This window comes from Palaemon carinicauda, chromosome 25, assembly GCF_036898095.1.
Source record: "Palaemon carinicauda isolate YSFRI2023 chromosome 25, ASM3689809v2, whole genome shotgun sequence".
Taxonomy (NCBI): domain Eukaryota; kingdom Metazoa; phylum Arthropoda; class Malacostraca; order Decapoda; family Palaemonidae; genus Palaemon; species Palaemon carinicauda.
The window spans coordinates 102,593,263-102,603,309 of record NC_090749.1 but is presented as its reverse complement, the minus strand read 5'-3'; the positions used below and the strand labels follow the sequence as shown (position 1 = coordinate 102,603,309).

Below are 10,047 nucleotides of genomic sequence, written 5' to 3'. Positions count from 1 at the left end.
CTTGTAAGTAGCAGGGCCTACCGGAACTGTCACAATCGCTCGCCATTCATTCCTATTTCTAGCACACACACTTCCTCTCTCACATCTATCCTCCTATCACCCAGAGCTTTCTTCACTTCATCCATCCACCTAAACCTTGGCCTTCCTCTTGTACTTCTCCCATCAACTCTTGCATTCACCACCTTCTTTAACAGACAGCCATTTTCCATTCTCTCAACATGGCCAAACCACCTCAACACATTCATATCCACTCTAGCTGCTAACTCATTTCTTACACCCGTTCTCTCCCTCACCACTTCGTTCCTAACCCTATCTACTCGAGATACACCAGCCATACTCCTTAGACACTTCATCTCAAACACATTCATCTTGTACCCTGTAATAATAGGTAAACCCTGTCTGTTGTTAACCTTTCTGAAGGGAATTGCAGATTCCCCTTAGGGCCCTGGCTAAAGGAAAACAGTCTATCCATCTTAACTTTACCAGTTTTATCAGTCTTGTACTGTACTTTACCTCCTGACTTTCTTACCTTTTGGGCTAAAATGACCGGAGCGAGTCCATGTGTCTGGGATTCTAGATATCGCATTAAACCGTACTGTAAAATGTCACAGTGTCCAAGATTGCTTTGCAGACATTTGGTTTATTCATATATAGGTTCCAGTGGCCAGATGGCCTTTCGACTAAGACCGTTCTTCCAATTGGTTCCAGAACGCATAAACATCAAAGTTAGGTATCAAGTCAAAGTATGAACTTGTCTATTTTAGTGTATTGCTTGAATATTAATCTTAGTAAATCATATAGAAAATTAACAAAATGTTATTTCAATGTTTACTATTGATGCTAGAAACTATTAAATGATTTTGCGTATTTCAATTGTTTCCTAATTACAACTACACTAGTTATGTGCCTCAATTCTCTAGTTTGTTTTAGACAGTCTAAATCTAATTAAATACTAGGGAAGGAGTAACTACTGAAACCCATTTGAGGAACTATCATGTGCTACTACCCAAATAGAAATCATTGTCTATTAACCCTTTCACCCCCAATGGACGTACTGGTACGTTTCACAAAACTCATCCCTGTACCCCTATGGACGTACTGGTACGTCCTTGCAAAAATCAGCTATTTACATTTTTTTTTTTTTTCATATTTTGGAAACTTGATGAGAAACTAAAGGCATTTTCTAAAAGAATGAGACCAACCTGACCTCTCTAAGATGAAAATTAAGGCTGTTAGAGCAATTTAGAAAATATATATTGCAAAATGTGCTTGAAAAAAAATAACCCCTGGGGGTTAAGGGTTGGAAAGTTCCAAATAGCTGGCGGGTAAAAAGGGTTAAAAGCATGACTGGAAATAGTCTGTTGTACATACATACATATACCAAGGCACTTCCCCCAATTTTGGGGGTTAGCCGACATCAACAAATGAAACAAACAAAAGGGGACCTCTACTCTCTACGTTCCTCCACCCTAACAAGGGACTCGACCGAGTTCAGCTGGTACTGCTAGGGTGCCACAGCCCAACCTCCCACATTATCCACCACAGATGAAGCTTCATAATGCTGAATCCCCTACTGCTGCTGCTACTGATACAGCCACCAAATATTACAAATGTGTTTCTAGTCGCCACAACTGGCTGATTCAATCCGAGTTTCTTTTAATAACATTTAGCAGTCTATTGTCATCTATTCATAGCAATGGCCAGTCCTTGGATGGCCTGCCCTTTATATTGGAGTGTGGTATTTTAAGATGCACTAACTCCTTGTGCGCAACAAATCTGAAGACAAAGACATGGAGAGGGTTTTGCAGTTTCATGATGACTAACCTTTGGCAGTTGTATATGCAATCTAAGGTTCACATAATTACCTTTGCTAAGATCAAAGGATTTAAAGGTATATATTCACCCATTGTCTTAGATTTAGTTCTTTGATGAACTTTACATAAAAACTACAAAGATTTTGATCAAACTTGGTAATTGTGTTCGATATGATCCAAGGATGAACTAATGATTTAGATGAAGTACATCAGATTGTGTACCTTTTTTTGTTTGTTAACATTTCTCTAAAACTATCAAACCCATTTCAATGAAACTTGATGCACTTAGGTGGTACAGTATAACCCAATGACGAATCCTTTAGAATTTGAAGGAACTACAAGTACGTATTGCTGGATGTGGCGTTGGCATGGTCAATACTGTGCGACTCTGGTTCCATCTGTTAGTATTCCCTTTTGCTTATTACACATAATGAATAACTATCATTGACTATTTCCATTTTGTTGATATCACGATGCAAAGTTGTTTTGTTTTACGATGAACACAACTGCAACAATTTCTTCACGGTTACGATAATTGACGCAAATCCCTCGTCGTTGCCAGTGGACATCAGCTAATAACATTGTCTGCTAGTCTTTGGCAGGTGAATAGAGTAGAAACTAGGGTAGACAACTTCTAGTACCATTTGTTTGTGCCCATATCCATTTCCCTCATTTCAACGTATATTGTCACTCCTTCCCCTTATGATACAGTATAATAGTAGCTTTTGTCTTGGAGACACTTTTCGATCGTGTGGACATATCGAGGCCAACCTTAAGCATGGAAACCCCTCTCTCATAACAATCTGAGAGCGACGAGGAACCTTCCGACTCGTCCTTGTGTATCGATCAAAGAAAGTAAACGCTCTTGACTCTTTGCCGTGACCTTAGTCATTAAAATGCCACATCAGTGGTGAGAAAGGACACCTCCCTCTTCCATTACCCTGCATGTCTGACAGAGTGAAGTAATGCCCCCATCCTCACCTTGTCACCTCTTTTGGCCTCGTTTCTTTCACTCGTGTTGCTGGGTCTTCACGACATAAAGTCCTCATGAGAAGTAACTAGCCTAGATCACACGTCTTGATTAACTGAGGAGACGCTACAATTCCTCCTACCATAACGAAATCAATAAGGAAAAGATCCCGAAACGCTTTTTTCTTTCTGGCTTCGTAAGACAAAGAGACGAAAGGTCAGCCCATCTCTTGTCGAGTTTGTTCAAAGAGGAACAGTTGGCCTGTCTCTACTCTTGCTCATGAAGCCAAACATATTGGATCTATCACAGCTTTCTGTAAGAACCTTTCAGGGACAAAATTCTTGAATCCTTGATTCTGGTAAATGAGGGAACCTTCTCTTCTCATTACTCGTATAGGTATACCCATAGGTCCCGGGATACCGGTAGTTGCTCAATAGATCGTATAGAGAACCTAATTAACGGGAGAAGAAACATCTCGTCAAAGCGGTCCCAATTTAATTGCAGTATTTAGTTTCTAGGAGCCTGCAACCTCAGTGTCTCACCCAACCCTCACAAATTAAGGGTAGGGTTGCCAAATGTGTGTGCAAATCCTTTTCTCATAATTATGCATTTTGACATATCCTCCATACAGATATAGGCTTTCCTTGCCTGCCTACCAGTCCCTGTAGTGACCTAGCCTGACACTTGCTGCATCTTCATACTCAGGTCATTAGGATGTTGGAATGAGTCTTCACTTTTGCAAATGGCTTTGACATTTCCAGGGATAGTAAATCAGTTTGGTTATAGGTTATAAGAACAAATCACAAATTGCATAACTGTAATTTTTCCCAACGATACAAACCTGGGTCCTTTTGAGTTTCAAATCACTTAGCACATCCTAGGTTAAGGTCAAGTGGGCTACTCAGTGTGTTAGCAAGGGGACAGGGCTTCCCTGCCACCTGATATTAACTACCAGCACCTCATGAATTATAAATGTAGACTTACAGCTTTCCTGTACAGCTACGGGCTGTAAGATTGCAAGAGCCCGTGTCTGGCCAAAAGGGCCAGGCAATCCTCAGCAACAACAACAATGCTGTACAGTATAAAAGTCTGTCTCTTATAAAAATATAAAACGAAACATGTTAATCTGTTAAGCGAAAAGAGCATTTTAACTTGCGAAGTTCTACCAATTCAACTACCTAATTGCAAAGATCATTCCATAATTGGTCACAACAGGAATGCTATATTGTTATTTCTACATTCTCCTCCCCCTGTCCTCGTACGCCTGACAACACTTGAGATTACCGAACAATTCTGCACTCAAAGGGTTAATTACTGCATTGTTAATTGTTCAGTGGCTACTTTCCTCTTGGTAAGGGTAGAAGAGACTCTTTAGCTATGGTAAGCAGCTCTTCTAGGAGAAGGACACTCCAAAATCAAACCATCGTTCTCTAGTCTTTGTACCATGGTCTTCCACTGTCTTGGGTTAGATTTCTCTTGCTTGAGGGTACACTCAGGCACACTATTCAATCTTATTTCTCTTCCCCTTGTTTTTATAGTTTATATAGGAAATATTTATTCTAGTGTAGTTGCTGTTCTTGTAATATTTTGTTTTTCTTTGTATCCTTTCCTCACTAAGCTATTTTCCCTGTTGGAGCCCTTGGACGTATAGTGTCCTGCTTTTCCTCTAGGGTTGTACCTTAGCAAGTAATAGTAATCAGGAATAACAAATTTAATAGACCAGGTTTTTTCCAACAAATTAAGATGAACAGCAGCTGAAGACCGGACGGAAGAGAAATACTCGATACAAGGTAGAATGAAAAAAATTAATACACTACTTTAAATAGATTGATCACCCAAAATCTTAAAAGACTTTCGCAATAAGGCAATTTTTGTTGTTGTTCTCAATTTTTCCCCTCCTTGCTTATACCCACTGCAGAATACTTCCTTTCCCGTGTCAGTTTAGCCCCACCACAGTCAACTGATAAACAGGCACATGATTTTACACCTTATGTGAATATTATTATTACAGGCTGAGTTACAATTCTAGTTGGAGAAGCAGGATGCTTTCAGCCCCAGGTTTCCAACAAGGACAAATAGTCCAGTGAAGAAAGGGAGTAAGTAAAATACAAGAGAAGTAAGGAACAATTAAAATATATTCTAATGACAGTAACGATGTTAAAATAGATTTTTCGTATGCTATAAAGAAAGACATGTCAGTGTATGTAAAACTACTTCAAGATGTTGCTGTGTGGGCTAGTGCTGCTGGTGCCTCTCTCGTGATGCACTGTACGCTTTACTTAGTGTATTTATAGTGATCTAATTACCCTTGACTGTGTTAAAGGTTTTAAATGTCGCTCATGAATGGCAGAGGCAAAGGAAAAGACAATGTCCTAGAGTGACCATATATACATATGATCAGTTCCCAAGACCCCTCTCCATCCAAGGTAGGTCCAGGGAGGGCCAGGCGATGGCTGCTGATGACTCCGCAGCTGGTAGACCTGTAGGGTCCCTCAAACTTCTATCCTTAGCTTATATGGATGGTGAGCTTGCAAACGCTACATAACTCCTATCCAGCAGAAAGCCAGTCAGGGATGTTTCCAATAGGCCATCAGAAATAACCCTTTAAACTTTAATTAAGGGAAACTATGTTGATATGTTGACTAGTCACTATTTATGACGACGAGAAACTAGATGAATTTTTAGATTTAAATATATTAACCAGGAAAGACAGCAGGGTATGTGCAAAAGGTTAGTGAAATTTGACAGTCTACATTTTTGGGCTCAAGCCATGTCGTCCTGATGGAAGGTTCCTTTAGTAGCTTCGTTAGGGTATACTGTATATGACTACAGTGGATATTCCGTGAGAATTAAACTAAAGGTTTCCAGAATTCTAACTTCTGGCGCGAGTACCCTTAGGGTCTCCCTTTAGGATATCGCATAATAACAGGGACGTATTCTTGACACCCCACATAGCGTTTACGCTTCGAGGGGGAAGTTGGTGGCAAGATATGGGAGGAGCCGTTACAGAGTTCTCCTCCGTTACTGTTATGGGTACTCGGATGACGTCATCACCGCCCGCGAATTCCATTCCTTTTGTAGTAGCGTCTTTGACCAGGTGTTTTTTCCCAGTTGTTTCGCTATTTACTGCAGCATGTCGCAATCTTCAGCTTCTTCTGTCTTTGGAAAGTCGAGTACCTTAATACAAAAAGAGATTGCAAAGGTTGAGAGAACAGAAATGAGAATGCTAAGATGTATTATGGAAATATCAATGGAAGATTGGAAAATTATGAAATAAAAAGAATCGTAGGTGAAGTAAAGATTGCAGAGGCAAGAGTGTCACGACTTAGATGGTGCGGGTACGTGTTAAGGAGGGCTTTGGAGTAACCTTTTTAGGGAGAAGATCAAGATGGAGACAGGGAATTAGATGGCGGGATAAGGTGAGGGATGATATGGAGAGAAGAGGTTTGGTAGAAGAGAATGCCTTTGATCGAAGGCATTGGGGAGGCCGCATCAGGCAGCCAACCCCTTAATGTAAGGATGATGGGGTAAATAAAGAAGTATTTGATAAAATTCAAATGTAGGCCTAGATGATATGAGGAAAATGATTGGAAACTATTGCAGAAAATATAATTTTAAAGAAAATTAGCCATATTGAACTAGAGAGAAGCATTAGCTATGAATAAGCAAAATTTACAACACTAAGAGTTCATTCTTTATATGACAGTTAATCATATGAGAGACTTATCAGTGAACTATGAATTTTAAATTTTTATATTTCATAAACATATTAACTATATTAAAGATGGCAGCCATCTGTTCACTAGAGTTCTCTAGTCTCATTACAATATATTTCTTAGCTGCTGAAGTTGTCAGGACAAGACTACCGTCTTAAACAAGCAATATATCATTTTATAAATGTAGAAGAGACTTATGAATAATGAATTTTGAATTTATAATGAATAAATTTGTAAAAACCACTTTAATCATATTAAACATGGCGACCTTCTTAGCTGCTGAAGTTGTTAGGGCAAGAATGCCATCTTAAATAAGCAATATATCATTTTATTAATGTAAAAGAGACTTTTGAATAATGAATTCTCAATTTATAATGAATAAATTTATAAAAAAAACACTTTAAATTCTCAATTTATAATGAATAAATAAAAAAAACCACTTTAATCGCATTCAACACGGGAACCTCCTTGCCGAGAAGCCATCTTAAACAAGTAATATATAATATAAATCTAGAAGTGACTCATGAGTAATGAGTTCTTAATTTATAATGAATAAATTAAAAAAAAAAACACTAAATTCTCAATTTATAATGAATAAATAAAAAAAAACCACTTTAATCGCATTAAACACGGCGACCTCCTTGCCGAGAAGCCACCTCTCTAGCGATCCTTTAACAACTCCTCCCCATTTGTTGACACCGTGTTTGTTTTGAGTGACTCATCTACGAATCTTCCTGGTGTAACATTTTCTCGTTTTTTACTTATTTTTACTCATTATTTAGGTAATTAACACATTCTAAATACTATAATTACTTTCTGTTGATGTTATATATTATAAATATCCTCCTGAGTGATATATATTAATGGTAATAATTGATATATTGATGTTGCGAAATATATTGTTGGTTACCGTAAGTGGGAGGCAATTTTTCCTATTTATTTTGGTAATTTTTTTATTCGTTTTATATTTTTCTCTTTTTACTAATGACTTTTTGTATATTGGGTAGATTTTATCGGCTTTTTCGGCTAATTTATAATTGGGTAGGCAATATTATAGGGTTAGGATTTGGGTAGAAAAAAGGGTTCGTTAATTATGCAATCGCTAATGGATATCTTTTAAAAAATCGTAATTATATATGTAATATAATTCATTTATTGTTGAAAGCTAGAAATAAATATTCTAAACCAGTATTAGAAAAGACAAAACATAAAAACCCGTTTGATTGTAGAATGACAGATCGGGTCTTCCGTGCGCATAGAAAACTGGAATTTTCAAGTTCCGTTTCTTAGCAACCCATAGACGTGTCCGTTGTACTGCAAACCCCATGTTTTACTTAGGCTTATTTACTGGTCTATTGGTCCGCGCAGAGCCTTTGTAGTTGGTTAGGACGGACCGGGGTTAAATTTTCGGAGCCTTCGTATATCAGCGGTCAGTTTTTTCCGTGTGGATTAAAAATGGACGTCAAGTAACCTAAACGGGTAGTTTGTAGCGTGCCGGCCACCCCCCCATATTTTGTTTATTATCGCTCCCACTGTTATCTTGTATAGAATAAGATCGTTTGGAAATGGTCTACGGATCTTAAATATGTGCTTAATCGCACACTTTTATGTTTTTTGCCGAAAACCCTAAATTACCTGAAAATTTATGTGGCTCGAGTTCTTACTCCGGCCACGAATCTTCTCGCTCCCGTAGTTCAAAAAACTAGCTGTAGTTGGCGTTACGATAGCGATAGCACCGCTGTAGTGGCAAATTACCGAACTAACCGCACCCGCGGTACTTTTGAAACGACCCAATGAGACCCCACTTGACCTGCGGATTAGCCTAAGGGCATTTTTTTGCCCAATCAGAATTCAAGAATTCAAAAATCTCGATCATACCATACCTCAACACGAAGCACGCTCGTTCTTTCTAGTGCAGAGTCTGCAGACACCATGTCGTCCGGTGCTACATCTCGTGTTTGTGAAGATATAATTAAGTTTGACCAAATTAACGACCCTACTTTATTTTCAAGTGTTTAGTTTCATGGCCACTAACAATTTCAGTGATTACTTGTATTTCAAAGGCCTGTTAGGTGATTTTTCCGGTGTGTGTTCTAAGTGCAATATCGGCGAAGTCACTAAGAAGTACGACGGCAAATCAAGAAACGGTGAAAACACGAATTTTTGGCGGTGTAATTATCACAAGTGCCGGAAAAATATTAGTTTGAAACGTGGCAGTTTTTTTGAAAGATCCCAGTTGTCGTGCCAGGATGTTTTTATCCTCGTCCGTGGTTTCGTTTATAAATTTCCCCAATACACCATTCGCCAGACGTATAAGAAGTTTGCCTCTCATACTCTCGTGGATTGGTTAGGTGGGTTTTTTAAGTTAGCTTCTCCCGTCGTACTCGTAGGTAAGGACACGGCTTTTAGCATAGGTTAGGTGGGTTTTTTAAGTTAGCTTCTCCTGTCGTAGTCGTAGGCAAAGAAACTGTTGTGTAAGGGTGGGGGGGTCTGGGGGGGCGAAGCCCCCCTGGGTAAGGATACGGCTTTTAGCATAGGTTAGGTAGAACGACGGCCACAGTTCTGGATATTCCCGTTTTCTACGAACTCGATTTTAGAACGGCGGCCACAGTCCACCCCACTTTATAATATTCCCATTTTCTATGGTTGAAAACGGACCTGGCCGGCACCCTACAATGGCTCCACCTAAACTTTCCCTATGAACCTAACCTACAATCTGTGTCCTTACCCAGGGGGGGGGGGGGGGACTTACACCCCCGTGCAACCCCCCCCCCCCCCCCCCCTTATACTGCTGCATTCTAAGTCAGCTCTAATTAAACATACAGGTGGCCGCTATCGTACATACACCCCAAATTTTCAAACATGATTGAAAAACCACATTTTCAATATTAATCTTACCCGATAATCATGTAGCTGTCAACTCCGTTGCCCGACAGAATTCTACGGAAGGGATACGCCAGCGATCGCTATACAAGAGGGGGGTGTACTCACCAGCGCCACCTGTGGCCAGGTACTGCAGTACTTCTTGTTGACACCACCTCAATTTTTCCTCTGTCGTGCCTCCGGCTAGACCTACATGGATACGCTGTTGATTCTGGAGTTTTTGCTCACGATTTGGTGATGTATTTGCTCTAGAGTTTAGCTTTCGCTATTCAGGAAGTTTTATCATTAGCTTAGCTAGCTTTTGGAATTAATTTGATTAATTATGGTGACGAAGAGAGTATGAACTCTCTTTCACTTTTAAATGGCCGACCCTTCCCTTAGACGGAAGTGTTGGTGTCTAAGAGAGTATAGACTCTCTTTCTTAATTTTGCTTAACAAAAGTTATAGATTTATTTTATATCTCTCCGCCTTTTATAGGCCTCTTTGATTAACTTCCTTTTATTATAAACTTATTAAAATTAATTTTTATATTTGTTTATATTCGACCTTTCCTAATAGTAGGCGGTCTTTTCTTGGTACCGAAGTTAATTAACATTGAGCCCGTCATTTCGGTTTTACCTGTTAACATATTATGCTATTTTAATGTTTTTGAAAGAATTTCTTT

At 39.1% G+C, this 10,047-nt stretch overlaps 1 protein-coding gene across 2 annotated transcripts in view; it reads left to right on the top strand.

Annotated features, from left to right (window-relative positions):
- The first annotated feature begins 7,159 nt into the window (after window positions 1-7,159).
- Window positions 7,160-10,047, top strand: part of LOC137618763 (osteoclast-stimulating factor 1-like) — a 28,838-nt gene continuing 25,950 nt past the window's right edge. The window contains exon 1 of one of the 2 annotated variants that reach the window (XM_068348948.1): window positions 7,160-7,282. The gene's annotated coding sequence lies outside the window, so the exon portion shown is untranslated. The remainder of the gene's footprint in view (window positions 7,283-10,047) is intronic. The other variant, XM_068348949.1, reaches the window with a different exon arrangement.